We start from the raw sequence: 26,531 nt of genomic DNA on the forward strand, positions 1-26,531 counted from the left end.
ATGTGCATCAATGAGGGAAAAAAAAGAGGTAGATAGGGAGACATTTTTGCATTTTAAAGATTATGAATAAGCATCACATATCTATTATTGTTACCTTTAGACTATTTTCCATTTATTTAGCATTTTCAAAGCCAAACAGTATCTTTTGTTGACTTTACATCTTCTCTTTTTATAAATGAGTAGGGTCTGCCACCTTAATTACACAGAGTGATATTTCTTCTCCCTTTTCATTTAAATTCTGTTTAAGCCAAGCATAAGGTACTACTTCCATTTAAACAAATTAGGTTAATGGAGTTTTGATAACTCAGCCACTTTTATTCAAAATAGGCCTAAATTAGACATATGTGCTGCCAACTCAGAAAGGAGTTTTATTTGGAAATTATGGCTTTGGATAGATAAGACTTTTTCCAACTCTCACAGAATGCTTTCTTTTGACTTGAAATCTCTTGTTTTACACAATTTTTTAGTATAAAATTTGGATTGTGGTTAAGTTTTGCCAAGATAAGAAATTACAGAGGACAATTATTTATAAGAGCTCTGCCCATAGTATGGAGTTGTCTTTCTTGTAAGTTCAAAGAATAGACCAGGAGGAGTTGGGTATGTTGGGTTTGCAACCCAACAGTGATTCTAGCTGTACCATATCAACAAGTAAGCAAGGGCACCCAGGGATTCCATAACACCCTTGTGTGGCACGGCACAAGTGTTCTATTTGTTTTCATGTAGAAATGCAACTGCTTGGTTTACCTTCCTCCTTTTGTTGCATTGGATGGCTGGACTATAAACATTTCTAGTCTTCGCCAAAGAACATTTGAAAATTAAGCCTTCCATGATTTTGAGAAAAGGAGATAACTCCTGCAGCTGATTCTGGTTCTAAAGTTTACAGGCCATCAAAATCTGCTGAGATAGAAAATGAAGAAAATAATAATCTCTTCATAAAGTGAAGGGATAGAGACAAGAATGAAGACTCTGGAGGGTGAGGTTCATCGGAGAGCCTCCTAACACCTGGGGCCTAATCCAAGAAATTAGCCTGAAGGAAAGGACCAGTTGCTGCCCAAGAGAAACCAGTGAAAGAGGAGCTTCTGCTTACAGGCCTGCTAGGATGCGTGACTGAGAAGGGAGAAAAGTTCTCACCACCAAACACCCAGAACAGCTCGGTCCATGTAAGCCAGAACCATCTGTATTTGTTATAACAAAATATCATAAACACTGTAACTTAAAATAACACAAATTGATTCTCTGGATGTCAGGAGTCTAAAATCAGTCCTATTGGACTGTGAAGCTTTAAGGCAAATCCATTCCTTGCCTTCTTTATCTTCTAGAGGCTGTCATTCCTTGCTTCAAGGCCCCAAATCACACCATCTTTCTCTCCTTGCTTCTATCATCACATTGCCATTCACCTTTGACCTTCTGCCCTCCCTGGTAAGAAGATCCCTGTGATTACATTTAAGGTCCACCTGGATAATTCAGGATAATCTCCTTATCACAAGATCTTAATTCTTTTGCCATATACAGCAATATTTGCACGTTGCAAGGGTTAGGACATTCACATCTTTGGAACGCCATTATTTAGAATATAACATGACCTATGTATTTGATCCATTCTCTGGTACCTGAAAAAATCCACACACTGGCTTCTTACATACTACCTCATCCAGCCACAGCCCAGCTAAAGTGATGTCTGCTTGTGTCAAAAGCCTGTTTGGTTCCTCAAATATCCACCACCCCACTGTGGCTACCCTAAAATAAACACAGTGCTCTAGGGTACTCATAGCTCCAAATATAGAAAACTGGGACACATACTGAGTGGTAGAGGGAATGCTACCCCCATGTATTTGGCAGGGAGCAAAGAACACAGAACAGGACAAATTTAAGACCCCTGAGCAGGAACAATAGTTAGTGACCCACCAATTTATAACATTGACCTCTTGAAAAAAAATAGTCAACTTGAACTAAAGAAAGCTAACAACATAGGAACGATGCTCAAAGAGTGGCAGTAAAATTATGAGAAACAACCTGGCATGTGCAGTTCCAGGATTTCAATGATACATTAGTTTTTGTTTGATCTAAATATCTGCAAATTATTTAACTGGAACAATGCATTTTCTCCAGAAAGAAGAAGATCATTCTTTTTCTATTGTTGGACATAGTTGAAACCAAATGATTTAATGCACATTGAGTCTGGTTCATAGCATTGTTGCATATTAGATTTGGTTGACCCAGCAGTAGTGTGAAGTTATTCACAGATTCTCATGGTTCCCAAATCCCTTTCTCACCAGCACAGCAGTGCCTTGTTCCTTACCTTGGAGAGGTGTAAATCTGCAGCACAAGTGAGCTAACATTTCAGTAATACCACACCCTCTGAAAAGCCAACACTCAAGAAAGATGTGGGAAAGTTTATGTTTGAAGACAATACACAGCACAGGCATCTTCCAGTAAATTTTATTAGGTTTTTCAAGAGAATTATAGATGATAACGGATCCATGAAATAATAGATAGTCCCAGAGGAACTACAAAGCTGTGATGCATGTGAAGGGTTCCACTAATACCATAAACACTGAAAATGCAGGCCCAGCAGTTTATGAATAGTCAATATATTCAGAAAAGAAATTCAGCTTCATACCAAAGTTGATATAATCTACTGATATTTAATTTTTAGTAATGATTTTTATTGATTTCCATATATTAGTAATGCACAGAAATAAATGCCTCAGAACCTCAGAGACACTCTTATGGAAAGAAGAGTATTTTTTTCTTACCAGCAGATTGTTAATGTAGCTTTTCCTTCATTCATTCATTGCATCATTCACTAAATAAATAATTTTTGAGGATCTGCTCTCATGATAGATGTTGCAGGAATATAAATAATGGTAATCACTTAATGAGCTATGGTATTAACAGTTTACAAGGCAATTTCCCAGGTATTATTCTACTTAATAGCTCTATATACTCTGTGAGGTGGATGTTCTTACCATCACTGTACAGGAGGGAAAACAAAAGGCCCACATTATCAAGTATCTTATCCAAGGTCACATAGTTATGGAGAACAGGCAGAGCAATAACTTAATCTCAAATCTTTTGTCTTGAAAGCCACCATCCAACATGACATGATTTCTACCTGCTTTCTGAAAGCTTATTGTCTCCAAGTGGTCTTGTGCACAAATAACTGTAATACATAATTGCAATAAATAATATAGCATCTTATCAAGAATGTACAAGTATCCTCCCAGGTTCCTGGCTACCAGATACATTGTTTCCTGGTGAATGATGCTTTTCCTATACTTCTCTTCAGACAGATATTAACTACCTTTTCAGCATTCATCTGAAGTTTTGTCTCTCCATTAACAACCAGTTTTCATGGTGGAGCACAGCTTTTAATGAGTCACACCACATACTGCCTATATATTACAACAAGGAAAAACAGTGAAACTTCGTGAAGGTCTACATCCTAGGCAGCGCATGACTCAATGTTCAGTGAGAAAATTCACTCCTCCACACAGCTTTGCAGCAGAGGATATTTGGATCACACCTCAGCAATGTACAAAATGCCTTTGAATTGTACTTTTGTGGGGTCTTATGAGTAATCAAATTTTTGATGCTAACTCCATGAGTGATCAGGTTCCATGGTACACAGAAAGTGTAGCAGAAATTGAAAGAAAAGAGGAATCACGAGTGATAGGGGGTAAGAGGAAGTCTTCTTGAAGAAGGCAGCCTTAGGGATGAGCATTGGTGTCCAAGTCAGCATTCAGTGGGAGACAGTGGTGAAGAGATTCCAGAGGTGAAAGTCTCATGAACATGGATATAGGTATGGGCCAGGACAGTTCTGGATCCACTAAATCACCCATGGGAGAGTGGAGCAGGAGACAAGCAAAAGAGAAAAGTGAGCTGGATTTAACCACATTCACTAGCAATAAAAGTTACTGGTCTAAGACCCAACCATGGTGATGACATTTCTTTCAGAAATGTACCGAAGGAAAGCAGAAAAGCAAGATGGATTTAAATGTCTACCTGAGAGCTTTCTTGATCTTCTCTTTCTTACAATATAGGGATCCGTAATAGCAGATATTCACATCCTATTTACACTTGCACTAAGACACAGGTTCGAAATGCATTCTGCTGTCTTGTATAATTAGTTAGAAAAAATAAATTAAAAAAGAAAGAAAAATAATAATAATAATAAAAAACTCCACAGGTAGGTGACCCACTCCTGAAGGTAATCTGAGAACGCCATTTCCACTTGATTAAAAAAAAAAATGAGGAAAAATTCTTCCTCTTGCTTCCTGGTATTAAATGCTGTCCTGTGAGGACCTAATGCTTGGAGTTACCACAGTTATTTTATGATCATGAGGGGAAAATCAAAAAAGTCACAGGAAGCCAGTTCAGAGCCTTGACACTGCAGAACTACAGAAGTAGTCATGGAAACTCCTACTTACAATCGTGATATAGAAGGAAAATTGAGTCATTGTAATTTCAGCTATTTTTGTTTGTTTTTCTGTTAGTTTCAGTCAAATGGAGCCTGTTACCAGAGGCTATCTCAATAATGCTAGTGAGAGGTAACAACTTCTAGGAGAATGACAATGGATCAGGGAGTAATGGGATGTATGAAAGATAAATACATGAGCTAAAATAAATAGAATACCATGGACAGACGGGCTCTATTGTGTATAAGTTCCCTCAAAGTAAACTAGGAATCATGAGCTCATAAGAGGTGAATTTCATTTTTAATCTTGGCAAGTGAAAATGTGCATGCAATCATGTGGATTAGGAGACATAGGAGAAACCAAGTCTCACCCAGAATGTTGATCCAGGCGGCAAGCCTGGAAAATTATTGTTACCAAGTAAGTATCATTTAATCAGTGGTATTATTCTGTCCAAATTATAAAAGTGTTCTCAAATTGGAGTCTGTGACCAGGAACATACAAGAAAAAGCCAGAGAAGAGTGAGTCGATGTTTGCCAGCATAGTCTAAGGAGAGGACCCTAGTCCTGGAGATGGTGAGAAAAATCTAGGACCAAATTTACAGACATTCATTGAGCAGCTCTAGCAAGACATTTTGCAGAGTTTAGAGAAGAGAGCTGTCCGACTTTAATATATAAATCAGTTCTCACAAATTTCAACAAAATAAATGCATAGCACAAGAGAAAGAAAGTCATAAACCAACCCATAGCATTTGGGCTAGTTGTTACAGAATGGTGATTTCAGTAGCACATAAAGAATTCTGGAAGGAGGAATGGGTTAAATAGTCAAACTTAGTTTTGGTGATGTCAAGTATCCGGGAAAGTGAGGATACAAATGTGTGAATCTCCAGAAGGTGGAAACAGGCCTGGAGCTCATGAAGAAATACTGACTAAAGAGATCCATTTTATTTGAGGCTGTGAAATTGGTCAGACCTCCATGAGAGCTGAGCATGGTTGAACACACCTGTAATCCCAGCGGTTCTGGAGCCTGAGGCAGGAGAAATGCAAGTTTGAGGCCATCCTGGGCAACTTAGTAAGGCCACAAGCAGCTGTCTCAAATTTTTTTTAAAAAAGGGTTGAGGTTGTAACTCAGTGTAGAGCACCATTGGGTTAACCCCCAGTATTACAGAAGAAAGAGAGAAAGATGAGAACTAGACAGAAATCCTAGATAGGGGAGAAGCTCACCTTAGTTTAACATCTACCACGTGTTGAGTTACACATGGCATCACATTTAATGTACAAAATGCCTTTGAATTGTATTGTTGCACTCACAACAATACAATGAGAAAAAACAGCAAATTCCATTTATAAAAGAAGAAATAGGGGTTCAGACAACTTACACATCATTTTCAAGATACAAGGGATGGCACAACCAGGATATAAATGTCAGTCAAAAAACAGAAGATTCCATAACTTAGCCTTCAAGTACACCTGTTAAAACAGTTGTAAAACTGCTAACATTCACATACTTATTTTAACTTACAAAATCCTTCTTACAAGATTCAAAATGTGAATACAAACTTTTTGAATAGCATAGAAAAGGTATTATTCTCCCAATTTTACATTTATAGAAACATGCAGAAGATCTTATACACCACTCAGTGAGTCATAAATCCAAAAATAAGTAAATGTTATTGACCCTTTACCACATCTGAGAAATGAAAGCTTCTAAGAACCCATATGTACTCAACAAATTTACAATCTAGTTGAAAGAGTAATACCCATGTACATATGAAACTAACAAACCAGATAGTAGATGAAAAACTAGTCGAGTCAGATACATTTTTTTTTTAACATTTAACTTCCCAACATATCACTCTGGCTTTTAAATTGTTCTCCATAAATGAGTCACTAAAGGCCAAATGATTTTAATATTAATCTTCTTTAAGCAAGCTTATTCAAATCTCTATTATTTTCTTGTGCAGTTTTGTCATAAGAATAGTCTAAAATACAGATAGCATCACTAAGTTTTCATGAAGTGCTTGCATGGTCACCCATGTAGTATGTATCTACCTAATCATGCTTATTTACTCCCACTAGGCTATTGATATAGCACATCACAGGGAATGCCCCTGAAGTGTGCTGGACATGCTGCCTGGCTCTGGAGTCAGAAAGATGGGTAAAACATTGTTCTTCCTCCAGAGTGGCAAACGGTGTCACAGGGAAACTGTCCGTTACCACAGTGCTCTCAGGAAACATACTCCAAAGTTTATAGCAAAAAGTACATTTCCAGTGACATATTTCAACATGGAAGAAGAAGAAGGAGAAGGAGAATTACTCTATTTGATTCAGGGAAATTTGAGATTTCTGATTGGGACCAATATTAATGAGATGCTAAATTAGAATCTTTTGGTATATTTCCCACCAGATGAATATAAAACATTTGTTTAAAAAATACTTAGCATATTTATGCAATATTCTGAATTAATCCTTGGTGAATATAGTGGTGTTTTCTTATTGGAATGCATCCATTTACAACTTTTAAAGTTAAAAATAAGAATTTTGAGACTTTTTTTTTTTTTTTGATGGTGTTAGGGATCAAACCTTAGGGCCTTGTACATGCTAAGCAAATGCTCTATCACTAAACTACCCTCATAGCCAACTAGAACAAACAGAGAAATTAAAAAATAGTTAAATAAACAACAATAAAATATTAGAAGAGTTAGATAATAAAATAATAATATAAGAGGAAAATTCTCTGAATATATTAATTATGCTAATATTGAAAGATGTACCTATGCACCTTCAAGTCATTGATAGTCTATAGTTAATTTCACACCAAATGTGGCCCACATCTGCACTATCAAAGAAAATCTTTCTTTAAACTCCAGTAATAGAGTCCATATGATATAGCAGGGAAAAAATGTCCCATGATTAATTCATGCCTCACTTGTAAATGATTTTTATCATAATTATTGTGTGTTTGTATGATGCTGGAACCCAAAGTCTCATGCATGCTTTGAACATTTTACCATTTATCTACATTCCCAGTGCTCATTTTTAGTTTCTTTTGAAGAAAGAAAACATATAACTCTAACAATAGATATTTGAAACATTTATACAGTAAAGTAACATGATAAATATCCCTCCCTCTTCCTTGTTCTGTGTCCTCTCCTGTCCTCTTTCATTAACTTGAACATCATTAATACTGCTTGAATCTATTTGAAGTAGGAATAAAGAAATCTGATAGTGGTTAAGTGCCTATGGGTTCAATCCCCGATTAAAAAAAAATCTGATAAAAATTATTCACACTAAATTGTTAAGAGAGGACAACAACTGGAAAAAATGTTTAGTATGTGGAAATGAATCACTTAAGGTGGAGATTAAGGAAATAGTGGAGAATCATCTTTGTCAAGGCACTTCAGGATACCCCATAAATCACCCACATATGTAACCACCTTTTGTGCCAGAAACAAAACTTCCTTCCTGCAAAAATATACAAGTTTGAAAAATGAAATAGGATGAACACAAGCTGTGTCTATACAACACATTCAGAGAGAACCAGAGAGAAAAATTGAGTCAATGTGATTATGACTGCTATCTTTCTTGGATTTCTTAGAACATCTAATAATAAATATTCAGTCCATTGTTGTTATAAAAAAAAAAAGTTAAAATGACCAAGAAATGGAAGTACAGTGGTCATTTTCCTAGACTACTCCTTATATCTGGACCAAAAATATTATCTATTTTAGGTATTCCAGTAAGTACTTAAGAAAAACTCACCACATATGAGCCACAAAACAGAAACTATAGTTAAGAAAACCAGTGAAAAAAACTCAGCCAGCCATGCTATGGTCCTATATTTTACTCAAGGTGGACATGCAGCCTAATCATGAATATTCCATCTGAATAACAATTATAATACAATGTAACACACTTAAACTTCATATCTTTACTAGGTCTATCTTGATTTATTAAGATCAATTATAATAAATGCATGCTCAACTACAAAAATTCAAAACTGAATGAAGAATCACAAACCAAGAACCTAAACAAGGAAGCACTGTGTGTTAGGAACATATTCACTGTGACACTCAGTGCACACCCAGCTTAACATTCACTAATGGCCGGATAGAAAAAAAAAAAAAAAAAATATATATATATATATATATATATACACATATATATATATATATATATCTTGACTAAAAGACATAGTAAAGAGTTTAAAAGAAGTTGGTACCTGGAGCAAAAGGGTTAAACCAAAATGAAAAAATCAATTTTTAAGAGCAAAGTAAAATCATCCAAAGATTGTATGCTAAAATGATTCTAAACAGACAGAAAGCTAGAAAGTAATGCATTTTTAAATGACAGAATGAGCTAGGCATGGTGGTGCAAACCTGTAATCCCAGCAGCTTGGTAGATTGAGGCAGGAGGATTGCAAATTCAAAACCAGACTCAGCAATTTCGTGAGGCCCTAAGAAACTTAGCAAAACCCTGTCTCAAAATAAAAAATTAAAAAACAGCTGGGGATGCAGCTCAGTGGCTAAGTGCTCCTAGGATCAACCATGTACCAAAAATCAATAAAATAAAATAAATGGCAGAATAGGTGAGCTTTATGTGCTAAACCAGATCCTTTCCTCTCTGTCACTCATTCAGTTTTTTATTGACACCTTACAGAATGCTCAGCATTGTGTCAAGTTTTATTGCCACCTCTTTTTTACTCTGGATTTTTTAAAGGTAAATAAGAGGAATGGGAAGAATATCATAAATGAAATGTTATGAGATACTCACCTAATAAAAGCATGTGAAAGGATGAGTATAAGTTGTGTCTCTATGATGCAAAGTAACTCCTTGAAAAGTAGAAAACCCAGTCATTTTCTGATCTGAGTTGTACCAAATTCAGGTAAAAAGCATAAATCTCCTCTATGACACTCAGAGGTGTGTGCATGTGCATATAATCAGATTAAGCTGGCTCTGCCCACACCTGATGAAGTTGAGGAGAAATTTCAAGTTAAATTTTGTTTAGGAGTCCTTCCCAAACTCATATAAGCAATAATAGTATTAGCCAGAAAATCTGAGGAAAAACCACTATCCTTGAGTGTGGTGATGATCACCAATTCCATATCATCCATTCTAAAACAACTTCCAAAGCTTGAGCATGGAGTCTTTCTCCTACAAGATTCAAGGACCTGCACTCATTCACCAGTGCCCAAGAGGCCCTGACCCTTCACAGGGTCCTGCATGAGATGGTAGCCCATGTCTGCCCACCTCTACCTAATTGACCCATGACCTTTCTCTGTATTTTGAGAAAGCCCCTCTAGGGCTAGGAAAATCTGCTCTTTCCATTTTAAAATCAGCTCAAAATAACTGCTTTTGTCCATCTTTCCTCTTGGTCATTAGTGGATCTAAAAAACAAAAACAGAAAACTTGGTAAGAGAAAACCAGTAAAGATAGCTAAGATTTTTAGAAATACTTTTTTTTTTTTTTTAAGAAATCAAAGGATCAATGATTTTGTTTTTTTTTCGATTTATTTTTTTCTTTTTTTATTGGTTGTTCAAAACATTACAAAGCTCTTGACATATCATATTTCATACATTAGATTCAAGTTGGTGATTTTTAGAAATACTATGAGTACTTTTAATACGAATACTTCTTGCAAAAGTGGAGAAAGGAATGTTTTTATTTTTTCTTCTTTGGTAAATCTGCAATAGGATAAATAGGAAAAGGGGGAGAAAAGAAGTTCAAGATATCAGTTATATATTAGCTTAAAGCATACAAAATCGCATTTTTTTAGTTCCAGATATCTAAATATTTTCAATTCTATATAGATCTATGTAATATTTTCTTCTTAGTAACATATCCTAATTTATTTGGCTAATTTTTTATTAAATTGATTTTTAAATTATCTGTTGCTTGAGGGTCAACCTCTACCTAGATACAAAAACATATGAATTATCAACCTGTCCTCAGAACCCATTAGCATTTGGAATAACTCTCATAGACTTTTCAACATATTCTGCCTACTGTGTTGATCCCACTAGTGTGTAATTAGTGCCTATAGTTGGGCTGTCATCTTAGTCATATTGACCCAACAGGTGAGGAGAAGATCAAAAAAATAATGGAACCCAGATGCCTGGATCAGATTTAACCTTTTCCCCAAACTATCTGAAACTCACGAAATAATTTTTAAATATTTATAAGTGAAAAGAATTTGGTATATTTTTATTCTTCTTGATAGCATCATATATATTTATTGGTATCCATAACAGAAAGAAAAAAATTTGAGAGGAATAAATTTTTAAAAGAAGTTAATTTGTTGTTGATATAAGATATTTTGTTTTCTCTCAAAAACAAAATTATTTTTATAATTTTAAATCTTTTATTTACTACAGAAAGAAAATTTCAATTAAGTTCTACTAGTCTCAAATGCCTGATAATGTCTCCTCCAACTGAGAGTTTTAGTTAATCTGGAATAGGGAGCAGGAATTTTCTCCATCCAGTAGAGAAGGCATCAAACTTCCATCCCAGGGTAAAACAGAGAACAAGAACACATAATCTTTCAGGCTGGGCAGCCCTTTTCTGATGGTTTACAAAAGGGCCTATTTGGTACTCTTGTCGATTTAGACTGATAACCATTCCAGAACCCTTTTTACCAGACCGATACTAACTGAGATCACATGTGCATTTCAGTTTTCTTTTACCAAATGTTCAAGGGATGTTCCAAAACAGCATGAAATATAATGTAGTGATCATTAAATTCTACATTTAATATTTTGGTTGTATCTGAGGGGAGCAAGATCTATCCATGCAGGCCTTAGAAAGGTGTTTTTTGTTCAGACTCTCTCCTTTCCCTCATCTTTCTCCCAGTTGTCATTGGGTTCCCTTCAATCACCTTTTCTTTAGGCCACTCTCCACACAAGATACACTATCTTTCTGTCACAAGTTCTGAGACGCAGACCTGGTCTCCTCTGTTCTGCAAACTCCACCACCTCAGACTTGGTTAGGAAATAAAATAAGACGATCTCTGTTTAACCTTCCTCTGAGCCAGCGGACCATGCCAAGAGTGGATATTGTAGGTCAATCAGGACACTCTTCGCCAGCAATGTCAAAACTCACCTCCCTTTTAAATACTTGAAGGTTTGCACGCCTTATCACAGGGAGGGTTTGTTTTCTTTCAAATACAACAGTTTGTTCTTCAGAGCAAATCCCTACTTAATCTTCATGAATGTGTAATAACTTTGACCTCTATTTCTTGTGAAATAATACCTCGAAAATTCTGGCATTAAAAGCTCATGGCTTTTGGGGGATTGGCTAACTTCAGTTAGCATTATCTTCTCTAATTCCATCCATTTACCTGCAAATGCCATGATTTTATTCCCTTTTATTGTTGAGTAATATTCCATTGTGTAAATATGCCACATTTTTTTATCCATTCATCTACTGAAGGGCATCTAGGTTGGTTCCACAGTTTAACCATTGTGCATTGTGCTGCTAAACATTGATGTGACTGTGTCCCTGTAGTATGTTATTTTTAAGTCCTCTGGGTATCGACCAAGGAGAGGGATAGCTGGGTCAAATGGTAGTTCCACTCCTAATTTTCCAAGGAATCTTCATACTGCTTTCCATATTTGCTACACCAATTTGCAGCCCCACCAGCAGTGTATGAGTGTACCTTTTTCCCCACCTTCTTGCCAACACTTATTGTTGTTTGTATTCATAATAGCAGCCATTCCAATTGGAATGAGATGAAATCTGAGAGTAGTTTTGATTTACATTTCTCTAATTGCTAGCAATGATGAACATTTTTTCATATATTTGTTGATTGATTGTATATCACCTTCTGAGAAGTGTATGTTCAGGTCCTCGGCCCATTTATTGATTGGGTTATTTATTGTTTTTGTGTAGCTTTCTGAATTCTTTACATATCCTAGAGATTGGTGCTCTATCTGATGTGAGAGGGGTAAAAATTTGCTCCCAAGATGTAGGCTCACTGTTCACTTCACAGTTTGTTTCTTTTGCTGAGAAGAAACTTTTTAGTTTGAATTCATCCCATTTATTGATTCTTGATTTTAATTCTTGCACTATGGAATTCCTATTAAGAAAGGTGGGGCCTAATTCCACATGATGGAGATTAGGGCCTACTTTTTCTTCTATTAGACACAGGGTCTCTGGTTTAATTCCTAGGTCCTTGATCCATTTTGAGTTGAGTTTTGTGCATGGTGAGAGATAGGGGTTTAATTTTATTTTGTTGTATATGGTTGAGGAAGCTTATTCATAGTGGGGTAGGGAGGGGGATCATAGGAGAAATAGATGAACTCTAGATAAGGCAGAGGGGTGGGAGGGAAAAGGAGGGGGCATAGGGTTAGAAATGATAGTGGAATGCGATGGACATCATTATCCAAAGTACATGTATGAAGACATGAACCAGAGATATGAAATATTTGTGCTCTATATGTATAATATGAATTGTAATGCATTCTACTGTCATATATAAATTTTTTAAAAAAGAACAACTTTAAAAAAAAAAGCTCATGGCTTTCTTGGCTGGCTTTTATTACAGAGGTCCACATATTGGTTGAAAATGTTCCTGTCTGAGTCGCTGAGGATGAATCTTATCAGGCTCAAAGAGTGTCCCTCTGACTCTCTGACATTCTTGTTTCTCCCTTGACAGCAGATGTGACTTTTACCTGATGCAGATCCTGCTGGCCTCTGTAAATTAAACCCAAGTAAGTTCTCTTTTGGACAACCCCAGACCAAAAAACAGAAGCTGGTTTATATGATCCAGGCATATCTTCCACATCACAGCTCCTGTTACACTGCTAACATAATGAAACAATTTCATAATCCTCTAAGTACTTGAAGAAAAGCATGTTTATTGATCCAAAAGATTATTAAGCTAGATCAGAGGTCAACAAATTTTTTATATAATGTTTTAGAAAATAAATAGTTATGGTTAGGATATGAGGTGTCCCCCAAGAGCTCATGATTAGATGATGAGATCTGTAATGTAATTAGTGGATTAATCCATGAGCTGGATTAATAATTTGAAAGAACTACTATGTTATACGGTCACTGTGGGCAGGTGGGGCATGGCTGCAGGAGGTGGGTCACTAGAAGTCTGCCCTGGGGGATTGTCTCTTGTCCTCTTAGCTCCTCTCTTTCTCTTTCTGTCCTTCCCAGCTGCCATGAGGCAAGCAACTTTCTTCCACTGCCACTCTCCCTCCCATGATATTCAGTCTTACCTTGGTTCCATAGCAATAGAGTTGACCAAGCATGAACTAAATCTCTGAAGTCACAAACCAAAATAAACTTTTCCACCTGTAACTTGTTCTTGTAGATCATTTTGGTTACAGCAACAAAAAGCTTACTAACACATGTAATCTGTCACAGCTACTCAGCGTCTTCCCATTGTATCTTGAGAGTACACATAAACAATATATAAATGAATAAATGTGGCTGTGTTCAAATAAAAGTTTCTTACAAAAACAGATATTGGACTGAATTCAGCCTACAGACTACAGTTTGCTAAACTTTGCTCTTAATAATTATTCTAGATTCTAAATTTTAAAAGACCTTAGGTTTTCAAATACTACAATCAAAAGAATATGGAGGTAGCTACTAGGATAGATCTATCTACTTACAAAATGTGAACTTAAAAAAATAGGATTTCAATTGAGAAATCAAAATGATTAAGAGAGACTTACCTGCCTCTTTTAAATACTAATGAGCTAATTAGATAAAATTAATAGTTATAGAAATTTATCAAAATAAATTTAATGAAATCAGTTTAATGAATTTCACTAAACTATGCAATCAATTATCAGGGAACACACATTCTTTTCAAGCATTATATGACTTTCAGACATCCACATCTACCTCTGCCCCACTACTCAAAGGCCTTCCTCCTTGCTTTCTGTGATCTGACTTAGAAACACAGAATGCCTTGACAGCTCTGAGACCTCCCAACTACTTGTCTTCTCCATTAAGGCTGAAAACCAAAACTGGGCCGTGAAAATTCCTATGCACTTAGAAAGCTGTTTAGACTTCCGCCCCACCCCACCCCCCAAAAAACACTAAGAGATTGTCCCTTTTGCTAAACATGTTGAAACTATCCCTTCACCTGAGACAAATTCCTTAAACTCTTATATAAACTTCATAACCTAAACCTCTTGTTTCAGACATACCAAAGTAGAATATCTTTCTCTCACCATCTGTGGCAAGGATCACTACAACACCCTGACAGTATATTTCCTTGAAAAATGCCTTTGGACTGATCAAAAGATATATACAGAGAATTTCAAAACTTAAGAAAACATTTAAAATATGTAGTTCTGTAGTTCACATACCTTCTTTTACAGATGATAAAAATGTGCAGAAAAATTTAGTAAATAAACAGGTCCACTAACTCCCTCAATCCAAAAGTGTCACAATTCAAAAGTTTTATCACAAAACTGAGAAAGTAAACACAACAGGCACATCTCTGTTTTTCTAGTTCCTAGCAAGATAAACAGAGTAGACATTCAAAAAAAATAAATATATGGCAAGTACTTGAGAATATTCTCCATTAAACAGATAACAGGAGTGAAGGTATTTAAACACTAAAAATTTCTAGCACAGTCTTTCTCATTTTCATTTGTAATATCCATTATTAGCATGCAAAGATATTTGGCTTTCTTACACTCCAAAGTTATGTTTCACAGCTGTGTTTTTTGTAGCTGTGAAATTTGGTCTTCTGATTACATCTTAGCTGTTTACATTTTAGTTGTGAAAAGGGTTTTGTTTTTAGCTAGCTAGCAAAACTTCTGTTACATCAGTTTCAAAAATTGTCATATCCAAAATAGCAGCTTTAAATATATATCAAAATGTACTTTGATTTTTCATATGTGATGATATCTGCCATGTAATGATTAGTTAGGGTAAATATTTAAAGTGCTTTACTATTTTTCCAATAGAAATATCTGTTATATTCTGAATAAAGAAATATCCAATGTAAGAAAAATGGCACAGGGTCTTTGCTGTTTCTACATCAATAAAGTACATAGAAAATTCTGTTCTGAGGCAAAGTTCATATGTATATGAGCACAAACAAATATTTTTCCAAGGAACAAACTAACCCATGTGTAGCTTAATGTGAGTAGCAATACTCAATTTAAACCAATGTAACTTGCTTAACAGGGCTAAGGAGTCCAAGGTATTGATATGCTAAGAGATGTCCCTGGTCCATCAGTTGGGAGCAGGTGGAAAATGCTGATTCTCAGGACTTATGCCAGTGTTCATAAATCTGATTTGAACACCAACTCAGGGATTCACCCTTACAATGAATCTAAGAAGCATTAGCCCATTATTAGAGATTTTCAGTCACAATTTGGGACATAATTGCAAACTGTGCCTTTAAGATAGGAACAGGACTGGTTGTTCATAAATACTCCATGATGTTTGTATTCAAATTTGTGACATTGCTAGTGTAGTCAAATTTGGGGGTGATAATTCTTACTACCCTAATACTCCATCACTGACACTATATTTGGAAATCCCCTTTTGGATTTGGTAAGACTCACAAATCAGTGTCATTACATTATAGTTTTGCCTCCTTTTGAACCAAAAACAGCTTTTCACACTGATTTTACTTAGAACACTAAGCCAAATAACACTGGGTTCCTTCCAAAATCAAATCCATTTTCAAGTATAAATATTTGCTCTCTTTGGGAGTAATAAAAACATTGGACTGTAGGCTCTAAAAAAAACTAAAAAAAGAATTCAAAAAAATGAACAATGGTTGTATAATTGTTATGTGGAAGTGGCTCCTTTAGAGAGAAAAACTCTCACTTTTATGTACAAGTAAGTTCTGGCATTTTTTTTAAACAGGGTGCCCCCTAAAGACTTCACCAATTAGCAGGATAGCCTGCTGAAGACAAGTGGTGCTTGGCTATTGCTGCCTTAGCAAGAAATGCATGAAGTTTACTATTCTGCCCTTCAAAAATGGAATCTTCGTGAAGGAAAGGAGATGTTTCCCTCACCAGAATACGGAAGTAAGCAGACATTACATTTTTCAATAGTCTCAACCCTTTAATAACAAACAAGCTCTATTGTCACAGGAAGGAAGAAAATGGGTCCTTTGTGTGTAGCCAGGGAAAAGGAAGACTACTGGCCCTTGTGAGTGAATTCTGAGGAGTCAAATGTAGGACACTAGATTCTGAGATGGAGGGTACCTTCCAGCCTGGCATATCTGTAGGGGTTTCTTGGGTGCTATATGATATTAAAGGATGGGTGCCAAGATCTGAGTTATGGTGAGATCACTCTCATTCAAAAGGATCTTCCTGGCTTAGAGTTCTGTGCAGTGGAACATGGTGATAGGAAACAATGCCACAAGACCTCAGAAGACCCAAGACACCAAGTTCTTAAAGGCAAACAGTGGCCATGTGACTTCTTCAAGGACTCTGAAAATCTGCAGAATTCTTGGATAATTCAAAGAAAGGGAAGGGAACATTCTGACATTGTGATATTGAAGTTTGTGCCTATCAAAAATATAAGATTTGGGGCTGGGGCTGTAGCTCAGCAGCAGAGCGCTTGTCTAGCATGCATGAGACACTGGGTTTGATCCTCAGCACCACATAAAAATAAACAAATAAAATAAAAGCATTCTGTCCATCAACAACTACAAAAAATAAAAATTAAAAAAATAATAAGATTAAATCTAGTTCTGATTCAACTCAAAATATAAAACAGCAATGAGAGTGCCTGCATTCCAAGTTTTATAGAGATCATGTCTAGGGTATAGTTTTCAATTCAAGCCTTTTAAAGGTGGTAAATAAATATGCTCATAGGTAAACTGTTGTCAAGCTGGTCAATTTTATGAATAGTGACTTTAGAAGCCATTAAAGTGGGAGAACAGACTGAAGTAGTACAATGCTGATCTGTGGCCTAGAATAAAGTGGTCCAAGTGAGGAAAATGTAGCCCAAAGAATGAGTAATGTGTGATATCCAATTAGTCTTTTAACTATGTTTAGAGCTCCTTCTGCATCATGCATAAAGAGCTATTTCTGCTCTTTTGCATAAAGAACACAAAAGCAAACCAATAGCTGCCTTTCTAAAATTCTTGTTTTTGAAGAGAGAGATAAATAAACATGCACTCTAATATGTGGTATCAATGGAAGAAACAAAGAAAGTGATTAAGCTAATGGTTTGGGTAGTTGGATCTGACAATTTACCACCCAAATCTTCTTGGGCAGTTATACAAAGTCTCTCATTAGGATTTAGTATGAGGTATCCCTCAAAAGCTCATGTGTGAGATGATGCAATAAAGTTTAGAGGTGAAATGATTGGGCTATGAAAGCTTTAACCTAATCAGTGCATTAATCTACTATAGGGATTAATTGTGTGATAACTGTAGGCAGGCAGGGTTTGGCTGAAGGATGTGAGTCAATGAGAGCATGCCCTTGGGGTTTATATTTTGTCTGTGGTGAGAGGGCCGCTTCCTCCCCACCCTCATTACCTGGTAGTCATGAGCTACTTTCCTCCACCACACTCTTCAACCATGATGTTCTGCCTTACTTCGAACCCTGAAGAATGGAGCTAGCTGTCTATGGACTGAGACCTCTAAATCTGTTCTTCTCGAGTCTTTTGGTCACAGCAGCAAGAAAAGTTGACTAAAACATCACTGAATCTCTTTTTATTCATCAGTAGTAATAGAATTGGAGCATTTAAGCATTCAGTAGATGTTAGCTGCTACTGTTTTTAAAAATGTAGTTAATATTAATGAGATAATATGTTAATTTCACCCATAGATTCATAAAAAGCCTTCAGCAAGAAATACATTTGAACTTTATCCTACAGGATGAGTGAAAAAAAAAAAAAAGAGAGAGAGAGAAAAGAAGAACATTCCAGGCAGAGAGAACAACATGGATAAAGTCACAAAAGAGTTAGTATGTGGTCCATCCTGGAATGAAAAGGATTTTAAAGCAATCATATTAAAAGATCTGAGGAAAGTGCCTGAAATGAAGATAAAAATGTAAAGCAGAGCTGTGGTACAGTAGGTCACATAACCTGTAAACAATAAGGAACAATCAAATATTTTAAACCAAAGAGGATGTAATAGTCCTTTTTGTTATTATGTTGAAATACCTTTATGTACACTATGAAGACAAAAAGGTTTACTTACAGTTCCAGAGGTACAAGGTTGTGGGCTGCATCTGGTAAATGGACTTTTTATGGAAGAGTGCTTAGGTGGCTCAGGACATAGCATGGCAAGAAACAGGGTGGGTGTGAGTGTGTGCATGTATCTTCCAGTCTCTCTTATAACGTCACCAAGATGCAGTCATGGGGACCCCATGGTAATGAACTTATCTAATCCTAATCAGATCCCAGAGGCCACACTTCTAAACACCATAGTCATATTAAGTTTCCACTTCCCAATGGGGATTCAATTTCAACACATGAAATCTATAATCCTTTCTATTTGCCAGACACTTTTCATGTATCATGTCATTTTGCTCTTAAGAGACACTGAAGTATAGCAGAGGAGCAGGATTTTGGAAGGATCATCTTGGTACCATGACAGGACTGGTAGAAGACAAGTCAGTAGTACAGGGAGTATAGAACAGGAAATATCTAATGAAAATCAAGCAATACACATCCTGAGAAAGCCACAGAGGATCCTCAGATTAGCAGGTCACTGTCTTTCTTCCTGTTTTTTATACATGCATCTAAGAACATATGTATATATGAGAAGGTCATATAACTGACCCTCAGTCTTCCCATTCATAAAATAAAGATCACAATGGCACGACCCATGAAAAGTGTCTGGGAAGTGGAAAGAGCAGTATAAACATTGCTGTTTGTTATCTTGTTCTTTCCTATTTTATCAATTATTTTCCCCGTTTTGGTTTAATCATTGTCTTCTTCCCTTGGCCAACTCTTTCTAGATCACCAAAATTCCAGTTGTAATTCTTCAGGCCTATAAAGACTGCAGAGTTCTTCATTTTTGACTCAATATATTTTAATAGCTTCCTCTTACATTAGGAGAATGTCCAGAGAAAATAGGGTGTAATCTCAGTACAGAAGGAATCATGTGATCTTCTCTGCATTAAAGAAATTCACATTCCATTAGGAGAAAGATGAGAAGTATACAATATAGTAAAATATGATTTGGAATAAAGTAAAATACAGTGAGAGAACTTACAACCAAGCACTTCAATGGCTCTAATTTACAACCCAACACTTACCAAATTTCCTGGGCAAGTTGCTGAACCTTGGCTAGGCAGAAACATGCAATGGTTAGGCACTGATCTGGAACTGAAATGAGTGGTTTCTCACCTGACTCCATCATTTGCTCACTGTTAGCTTTGGACAGATTACTTTACTTCTCTGTTTCTCCAAGATTTAATCTATAAAATGAAGATGATAATAATAGCATTCATTTCCTGCATGTGCTATGTAGATCAAATGAATCAGAACATGTTAAGTGCTTAAAACACTGCCTGGCACAAAATATACAGTTCATAAAATGTTAGCTATTTTAAATATTTCTGAACCTCAGTATCCTTCACTACAAAATGAAGATAGTAATTGTCATAAGCAATCTATTTTATAAAATTGTTGTGAGATAACCTACATGAAATAATTTACGTGAAAGTCAATTGTTGAGTATATAATATACTAAAATGTAATGTTATTTATAATATATAAGTGAACACTTATACCAGTAGCTAACAGACAATTTCTTCTCAAAGTGTCCTTTAGCCATCTTGTAAATAGGAATTCAATTTACAGTCCTTCCTAAAGGCACCAAAACTACAATGAAACCTTTGTTCTGTCTTGCTGGAGTTCTAATTAATTGAGGGAAATAACTAAAAGTATTATTAGTTGTTTTTAATAATTATTTGAATGAGTTTTCTTAGCCAATGAACCTGTGGGCATTGATGACCACATTTTTTAGATGATATTAGAGTAAATACAGGAAATTCAATCTTTTTTAAATGTTATCCACTTGGGATGTCTGTTGACATTTTGCAAAGCAAACCATAAATGTACTTAAACCTATGAGTAAAACATTAAAATTAAAAATCAGCCTATCTTTCCTCCGAGTTCCTTTTTCAAATGGCACAGAGAACTTTACACAAGCTCCAGGCACCTCTATATTCATTCCTAGGGGCAATGGTATTCAGTGCATCAAGCAGCCTGGTCAGGTACTGCTGAGTCAACCCCATTCTGGGACTTAACTTGCTTGTGAATGCAATGCACAGGCCTTGAGATGTCATTATTCCAAAGTTATGATAAGGCACTCACTTATACTGCTTTACAGGGAAAGAACCAGAGTTTAAAAAGCCAGAGCCACCAATTTATATTATGCTACTGTAACACTCTGGAGCAGAATCTCATTTTAAAAGACAGTGCCTAGAAAAGAAAAGGCTTTACTAGATTACTCCACAATCATGGAATTGGATCCTTTGAAACATGTTTCTTTTCTTTACCATCAGTACTTTCATTTCCATTAGAAATCACAGATGGGTACTAAGATAGCTATTTGTATATTTGTGTTACAAATAACTAAGATAGTTATTTGTAACACAAAGTGCAGCAGTGATCATCTCTTAATGGAAGAACTACCAATAAGTTACTGGATGGATGAACCTGCCTGGCTGACATGTCTTAGCTTGGACATGTTTACTAAATATAATTGCAGCCACAGTGACGAAAGTTAAAAGTGCATGATTCTATATTATGTTATTTGAATATAGAGCTACAAATTAGTTTATTGTGGGAAATTACCACTTTCTCAAAATCTTCAAAGTTCACTAGGAAACAAGAAGCTTGGATATGTTGTAATTAACTGGGAAAATGGTAGATGCTTCTATCAATACTTAGTTTGGCATTATTAAAGAATAAAATCTGTAACAGCAAAGCCCACATTTCACGAAGTGTTTCTGTAGGGGGAATATTAAAATCATAAATAGCAACATGCTTATGTGGTACACATTAGGTAGACTTTTTTCCAAGATGGCACAGAATCTTAACTAAGTTAAAGTGTAGCATTTATAACCCTTGATTTATAACCTTTATAACTTCTACCTAAGAATTTATCCAAAGTAAATTTCTAGTGCTCCGTTTACTAACTTTCCCTTCAGTTGAACATTTAGATGAAATTTCTGTTTCTAGAGTCATTTGCTAGAGGGTGATTTTGATTATTAGAACTCAAACTAGGGATGACATTCAAATCTCATGTATAGCAAGTGGATACAATTTTAAATAAATTTTTTAAAAAGCCTGTTCTACAGAAAGAACTAGGATTAGACAACAACACTCCTTTGATCTCAGTGTTATCACTCTTTACAGCTTCTCCACTCTGAACCACCCAGAAGGTAGTCTGTCTGTAAACATTTGTTTATTTCTTTCATGGCCATCTTGCATGTTATTACTGGGACAGCTGCTTTTAACAAAGAGAACTTTCAAATTGCCAGGAGAGTACTAGCAATTTTAAAATAAGTAAAGGCTCTAAGTAGCAGATAGTTCATAAACAGCCATTTAGAAGTCATTTAGAATTCCTGTTGCTTTCCCTAATTTTCAGCACACCTGAGAATCACTATGCTCATATCATGCTTTGCATGGAAGATGATGCTGTCTACCAGGTATATAATAAGTACTCCATAAAATGTGCTCAATTAATAAATGTTGGCAAAATCAACCACTGAACTCACTGCAACAGGTGAGGGACAACTTCCAAAAAAACTATAAACATGTGTTCTTCTTTTGTTTGGCTGTATATAGTTGCAGTTCAACACTACATAGTATTTCACAACAGATTATAGATTTAGACTCTGAGGAGAAATAAATGAACATATTTACCCTACAACAGCCATTCACAGAAGATTCACATTATGTATGATAATACTCTGGGCAACAATTAACCCAGTCCCTGGATTCAAGAAGCTATATATCAGAAACAACTCAAATGACCTTCAATTGGTAGAAGGATAAATAATCTGTGGTACATGTGAACAATGAAATACTACACAGCAATCAAAAGGAGCAAACTACTAAAACATCTAACAACACATATGAAGGTCGAATTTATTATGCTAAGTGAAAGAAGCCAGAGGTGAGCAGAGTGACAGCGTACAGTGTGATTCCATTTATATGACTTCAGATAAAGGCAAAAGTACAAGGATGGGTGATAGATCAGTGGCCTCAGGGTTCAAGGGTATGGAAAATGTTGACTACAAAGGGCAGTATTTGTAGTGATAAGGGAGCGTTCTGTTTCCTGTTTGTGACAGTGGTTACTTGACTCCATGCATTTGTAAAACTCAAAGAATTGTGTACCCCTTTAAAAAATGAATATTACTATATACAAATTAAAAATTAAATTAGAAAGTCTAAAAGTTTCACACTGTTCATACTTTTCTTTCTCAGGGAAAATTCTCTTCTCAATACTCATATTAAACTCCTTCTTATCATTTTCAAGAACTTAACCTTAGCTTCAATGTCAGCTTTTCTACAATGCCATCCCAAACTTCTCTGTTTCCTCATTTTTCTTTTACTTTCTCATCTTTTAGGAAACAAGCATTACTTATATAGCTAAAACTCATATGGCTGAAAGAGCCCTCTTTTCCAAAGATAACCTCCATCCTGAAATTAGCATGCATCCTTCCTCACCATGTTCTTATATTTTCAGTGCATGGATATATACCCAACATTTTTTTTAATTTTTTTTGTAGTTATAATAACAGATGAAAATATTATGTTAATATCACATGTATTCTTTTGCAATTGCTTTTTTCATCCAATATTGCTTTCAAGAGAATCCATTCATTTTTAATTGCTGTAGAATATTCACTGTTGGAATGCACTCCTAACAGATATTTAAGCTGTTTTCATGTTCCATGTTACACTGTATCAGATTTATCTGTATCTTTTTGTCTGGCAAGATGATGAGCAACTCCAAGATAGAAACCATTTAGAATTCCTGTTGCTTTCCCTAATTTCCAGCACACCTGAGAAACACTATGCCCATACCGTGCTTTGCATAGAAGATGATGATCTCTACCAGGTACATAATAAGCACTCCATAAAATGTGCTCAATTAATAAATGTTGGCAAAATATTATTTAAATTTTTCTGCTCTCTACTCACTTCTTCATGGTGTAAGTGTTGAGTGGGAATTTCCTCAATTCTCAGTAGAAAATCCTTTAAGTGTTCCAGTGTCACAGTAGAGATCTATGAAACAAGGTCACTTCGCAATTCTCCTGCTTTCCCATTAGAGGATCTCAAAGCACTACAGAAACCGCGATTTTCTCCTGTGACATTTTTCCCATCAATGTGCTTCAAGGGCAGTTCAGAGCAGTATTCAAAGCTTGTGTACCTTTTACTATTGTCTGTAAAGGGCCAAGAACCCAGATTCTGAATGTAAATAACAGTAACAAATTATCCCCGATATCTATCTCTCTCTCTCTCTCTCTCTCTCTCTCTCTCTGAATAGGTTTCTCTTTTCATGGGTTCTCCTTCATGCTCTTAGTCTGCTTACCTGTAAGTTGGAGGAGCTGACATTTAACTGCCCACCTTTAACAGATCTCGCGCACCACTCTTCCCTGACCACGTGTAGGCACTTCTCTCTCTAAGTAGATCTAAAGCTGCCTGATCTCCTCCCCAATGCTTTATGGCTTAAGGATATTGCAGCCTTGATGTAGAAGACAAATACACACCATAGCTCTGGGCATACAAAACTATCTATCATCATCCTGCCTCTGGACGTGGCCAGTACATTGTGTGTTTCAGAGAAATTAATCTGGTGTTTAAGGGGGAGAAAGCCATTACAAAATCAGTCTGCGTGCAGAACCTTCCCTCAGACCCTGTAGCAGCATTTTCGACGCCTTTCGCTTCTGTACAGCTAAACTCAAACTTGACCTTCGAGAGGATTTCAAGGAAGGGAGCCTTCCTCCCTTTCTCGCGCCTGCTCCTAGAGCACTAGGAGGCCTCCCTCTGGGAAATAGCTGCCTTGGACCCGAGCTCGGGGAACCGCACGCCGAGGCGCGCGGACGCGCCAGGGAAACCGGAGGCGGTGGCTGCGGCAGAGGACGGGTGGGGGGGGAAGGGAAAAGGCTGCGGGAGCGGACAGGAGAAGGTGGAAGGAGGAGGAGGATCTGTCTGCATATGCATGAGGCACCCAGCACTGCCCTCTTCCCCTGCAGCTGCTCGGGTGGAGGCAGAGGAGGAAGGGAGGAGGGGAGGGGAGGAAATAAGGAGGGGGCGGGGTAACAAGAACCGCATCTAAAGCAGAGTCTGGTTTGGAGAACGGAAGAGGTGATTTGCATGGAGCCTGGTGATTGGCTGATGGCTGGAGGCTGGGTCTGAGAGGCAGTCCCTGAATGGTTTAACGAAGGAAATTACAGTATTCATTGGGCTTAAGAAAACTGGGGCGGGCCTGTTCGGTGCAATATGAAATATGGCCGCCAGGAGGCGCAGTACCCTATCTTTGTTCTGGTTAAAAGCTCCTTTTCTCTCCCCCCACCCCCGTCAATCCCCGCCCCCACACCCCCTCCCACAGACACACAGGCAGAAAGCGCAGAGAAACCCTGTGATCCAGTCAACTGGCACTGCCCCGTCTATTAAGAAAGATGAACACTCCTTTTTCTTCCATCTCCTTCATGAGAGACCACTTTTCATTTCAGATTATCACATCAATAAATATTCTTCGAGGAATAAAAAAGGCACTTTGCCAAAAGATAAGAGAATATATATGAAATGTGTGGACTGTGCAGAAAGACAATACACGAAGGCAGGAGAATAGGCACACATATGTAAATACGCACATAATCACCCAGAGAACACAAAACACGAAGGGCAGACAGACGGGACACCCGAAGAGAATACATATCACTCAAGGTCCTCATAGACCGTGCATGTCTCCCACACACCGAGGCACACACCCACTAACCCGCACACACACTCTCTGCCAACACACACATACACACATACACAAGGACCTCAGAAAGGCATCCAAATGCATTCACACTCAATGAGAAGGGTGCCGAGAAAATATTAGAGCAGAATTAAAATGATTCATCCCCTCCCCCTCCACAAATATTCAAGCGGAATGATTCTATTTGCATAATACTCATATGCGCAGGACGCCGCACGGGCAAAAAAAAAAAAAAAAATGGCTCCATTTGAGGCACACCAGAGAATGCATGTATACAGGATACACGCACGCACGCGCGCGCGCCTGCGGGCGAGACACACCCACAGCCTGTGTCCTCCGCCCACGGGCACAGGCTGAGGACAGATGCCATCAACCGCGCTCAGAACAGCGCTCAGTACAGTTGTCCAGAAAACAGTATTGTGTGTGTGTTGGGGGTGGGGGAGAACACCCTACTCAGCAATGGAAGCACTGCTATAGAACCCAGGTTTTCGAAACACACACACACACACACACACACACCGCTGTTAGTTGAGTTCAAGGAAATAACAGATGCACAATAGATAACAGTGCTAGAATATGTCATCAGCTTAAACAATACTTTGAAATTACTTCAGTCTGAAGATAGCTATCTGAGGTACTCCTGGGGAGAAATTTTAAAAAAAAAAAAAAAAACCTTAGGAAATGAAAACCTTTTCATTTATTCTGCTTTTTCTTTATTTTCTTTTTCTTTTTTCTTTCCTTCTCATATTTGAAGACAGAATAGAGAGAGAATTCCTCTTTCTCCAAAGGAGGATAACTCTGTTTTTGTTTTGCGAACCCATAAGCTTTCCAGTTGATTTCCCAGGGAAGAAGGTGCTAGGGAGCAGACCTCTTTGCAGCCTCCCAGCCAGACAGCACCACAAAAGGCATTATTACACATCCCAAATAAGGAGGGCTGTCTATATATTTACAGATCTGTTCAAATATTTAACCTCTTAACTTGCTAAATATCCCCCTCTTCTTTCTTTCTCTCTTGCAGTCTCCCCTCTCCCCGCTTTTGGCCCTCTCTCCCCTCCTATTCCTTTCTCTTTCTAAAATAGTAGGGATGGAAAGTGCCTTTTTGGAATCCAAAATGTGGCCAGGGGCATTGGGCTTTACCTGACTCCATTTGAATGTCAATTTCGTTTCCAGGCAATTCCTCCCCCCCCCCACCCCTTCCAGCTAAAGAATCAAGTTTGAATCACC

At 37.0% G+C, this 26,531-nt stretch overlaps 1 long non-coding RNA gene across 1 annotated transcript; it reads right to left on the bottom strand.

Moving 5' to 3' along the window:
- Positions 1–9,528: 9,528 nt before the first annotated feature.
- On the bottom strand, positions 9,529–24,338 carry LOC131423649 (uncharacterized). The gene is made up of 3 exons (XR_009225499.1): positions 23,913–24,338; positions 23,522–23,763; positions 9,529–19,779 (listed from the first exon to the last, which is right to left on the bottom strand). It is a non-coding gene; the product is annotated as an uncharacterized LOC131423649 (long non-coding RNA).
- Between the last annotated feature and the right edge of the window lie 2,193 nt (positions 24,339–26,531).

The sequence above is a fragment of the Marmota monax genome, unplaced genomic scaffold, assembly GCF_021218885.2.
Source record: "Marmota monax isolate L192 unplaced genomic scaffold, Marmota_monax_Labrador192_F-V1.1 WCK01_AAM20220418_F8-fsc00018, whole genome shotgun sequence".
Classification (NCBI taxonomy): Eukaryota; Metazoa; Chordata; class Mammalia; order Rodentia; family Sciuridae; genus Marmota; species Marmota monax.